Raw genomic sequence first — 3,827 nt, 5'->3', positions numbered from 1 at the left:
AAAAAAGCGTTTTGTTTTTTATTAACTCTCTTTTTGTCGTAAACATTTTTTGCATTCTTACTGATGTTTTTTTAGTAAAACATTTTTTAATTAAACTGAATTCTCTAAATAATTTTTATTTTCTCTTCTTTCATGTTTTTTAGTACTACATAATATACATAATTAAATTAATTGGCGATAGATAAAGGTATAATTAATATTCAGACATTATTTCGTTTTCTATTGTGTTTATGTTCTAGTACTATTCTGATTGTTCCTAACAAGCGCTAACAACGACTACCCCCACAAATATTTTTAAAATTTTATTAAAGAAAATAAGTTAATGCAAGGTAATAAAAATTATATATTATAACATCATCAGGGGGAAATTACACCCCTACTTATTACAGTACCTAACGTAAATAAAGAGGCTCTGCTTCATTCATCTAAAAAATATAGGTATGATAGGGTAAATATTATAAGAAAATTCATAACATACAGGGGTATAAAATAGTTAGCGACCGTCTGACAGACCTTTTTTTTATAGTGGGGAAATCTTCCAAAGATACCCACGGCCCCCGGGGAAGGAGCCGTGGGTTATGTCGGATTCTTACCGACAAAAACCCCACTGTGTTCCGTCGAGCCGCTTTAATGATGGGGCCGCGGGTATTGGTTAGAACTTAGAATTCTTCCGCGACCACCGTCTGACAGACCTACCCAATATAATTTATCAGCTGTGCCCGCGGTTTTACCCGCATTGCTCCACTCCTATTGGTCTAAGCGTGATGATTATTACGTATATTATTTATATACTTAATATAGTTTTTCTTAATAAAATATGGGCTATCTGAAAGTTGAATTATTCAAAACGGCAAAACAAAAGCAACAAAGTTCAACGTTATAATATTAGTATAGATATATTATTAGAGGAGTTTTCTTACAAACACTGTTACGAAATTTTACTTGAAATAGATTTCTTTGGCTATAATTTATGTTTTTTGAGTACGAAGGGTTTATCGAATTAATTGTCTGAATGACATTTATTATTGAATAAATTTTGTCGCGTTTATTCAAATATAATTATCGGGATATTGACTTAATTACAATTAACCGTTATCAGTGTAACTGAACTTTGTTATTTGTACCCTTAATAATTTTTATACAGCGTGTTTTTGAACGTTTTTTGTTTTACATTAACAGCTGTCTTATTGCAGAAAATGAGATGGAACGAAGTTACTAAGGCCCCGTTTCCACCTGCAAGTAAACTTCTGCGAGAACTGTCCGACAGTCTGTCTGACAGCAGCTTGCATGTGTAAACTATGTTGCAAGTTCTGTCGCGACAGTTTGTCAAGCGCTTCTTGCGAGAAGTTGCGAAAGCATGTGTAAACATGACTGCGTCTACTCGCGACAGATCTCGCAGCTTATCGGTCTAGTTCCGTATATCTCGCAGCAAGCTGCAAGTATCGCCCGCACGGCTTTTGATTTTTGTTTATTTGAAATTAATGAGTCGTGAATGCTCTTGTGAAGAATGAAGAAACTATAAAGTCAATAGGATTATATGAGGTCTTAAGATGGAATAATGTGATTATTTTTTGAAAATGAAATGAAAATGAAATGAAATGAAAATTTATTTGTTGAATTGTGGTTACAAAGTTTTTATAATAAATTTCATGTCCGCACAATTCACCAACAAATTGGCATACAATATATTTATATTATGCTTATCTAATTTTATAATTTAACTAAGTTATTACATATTTATACAATATATTATTTACATTAGTTCATTAGATCATTTTACATTAAATAGTACACATTATAAATTATAGTATACGATTTATTTCACAAAATAGAATAGAAAAAAATTGTGACAGTAATTCCTATCCCGTCACTCGCAAGATCGTGTGTAAACACCTCCGCGATAAGTTGCGATAGTAAGATCCGCGAGCTTCTCGCACGACATTTATAGCAGCAATAAATTGCAGGATATGTAAACGATATTGCAAGTAACTCATGCAAGACTTCCGCGAGTTTACTTGCAGGTGGAAACGGCCCCTTAAACTGCATTGCTTTCTATGAGAGAGAGAGAGATAGACAGAGAAATACGCGCGAAATACTAAATACTTACAACTAGCAAAAAGTGTCGTTACAATTACTTTTGGTCTTCACTCTTCATTCCGTCTAGCCCCCTTTCGCAACGCGCGGCAACGAAATTCGTTCCAAAACTTAAATAGATCTGGTTTAAAACTGGACTAAAAAGTCATAACTTGTACGCAGAGGTTTAAACTTTTTCGTTATTTCTTTAGTTTAAATGTAACGATACAATTTGAACCATAATAAAACCAGCAAGCGTAAAGGTATATTTTAGACGTTTAACTATAAAACATGTTTTGCAATACTTTTATTTAATAGTAGGGGAGCCCAAGAGGGGATTTTGGGATTTACTCGAGCGCGTCAGATTACTATAATAAGGGACGGTACCTTAGCTATTCATTAGTACCTCTAGTCAATATGAGCAGTTATGGTTGGTGGGTGCGCTCAGGGGCCCCGCTGGAAAATTTGAATAATCCATAATTCCCTAAGGTTGAGCTCGAATCGTCAGATTAGCGAAATGGGGACTTCTTATATTGTAATTAACCCCCCCATATATTAATCTGACGCGCTCGAATAATATTACTTTAATTTTTTACCCTTTCTTCATAGCGATTAAATCGCCACTTAAATCGTCAGATTAACGTATACTATTTTTCAGTGACGTCCTGGAGCATGCAAAATATCAATATCTAACGCGCTTGAGTATTTCCAAGCCAATTTTTTTCTTTTTTAAATTAAAAAAAAATCAAAAAACCCTTCCCCACCGCTAAAAGTGAAAACATTATAGGACCTTTTTTTCTCGCTATGGTCTAATCTACCAATTCTAATAGGTTCCCGTGACGCTCGAGTAAATCCACATTTAGCATCCTGGGCTCCCCTACTATAAACCATGGTCACAGAATACATAATAGTAGATAAACGCTACAGAACGGACACTCTCCGCCTCCCGCCAAAATTAAACACTTACCTCACCCCGCACGATCAGCCAGAAAATGGTCCACATTTTTCTGCAAGGACGATACCTACGCAACGAAGATTGACAACATTAATCAAATTGACTTAAAGTAATTTTATTATTTTGGATTTGTGATTATCGTTTTTCGTAGAAAATGGTTAGATATTGTGCTATTTACGTATGAATTTCATCAGAAAAACGCGAAATTTTTTTTACGCTAGTCACAAATTTTCCAACCATAAAGCGTTAACACACACATTTGCAGTCTCTACAGTGTGACTGTCAAAACGATAATTTTGTATGGAGTGTCCGGGGTGTGCCATGGTTTTGTAGTTAGTCCGCGTTTTGAAATAACATCGCAACTGTTTTTATTACACGCTTTATATTAGCTTCACCTGTATGTTTGTAACCGACTTCTTTGGGCGTGATTTTGACCCACTTTAAACGGCCAGATTTCGTTAAAACTTTGTAGATTTATTGAGGACCGATGACAATACACTAATTTGATAAAATTTTCAATTTTTTAGTTCGGTTTTCTATAAAAAGCGTGTTTTTTAGTTTTTTTAAACTATTATTATTTAATCCCAAAATGACTTGCAAGAACACATTGAAATGTAAGAGCGAGACACAAGAAAAATTAACACGCACATGTTTATTACAAAATAAAATAACATCTGTCTGATACGGATGTTGTTTTTTTCTTAACAAATGATCGGAAATATCTTTGAAGTGTTGAAAAATTCAAAGGAATAATTGCCATTGTCTCAAACAGTTGACAAACAAAAAACAAATGCGATTT

This window comes from Colias croceus, chromosome 23 (assembly GCF_905220415.1).
Source record: "Colias croceus chromosome 23, ilColCroc2.1".
NCBI lineage: Eukaryota > Metazoa > Arthropoda > Insecta > Lepidoptera > Pieridae > Colias > Colias croceus.
Note: the sequence above shows the minus strand (reverse complement) of the source record.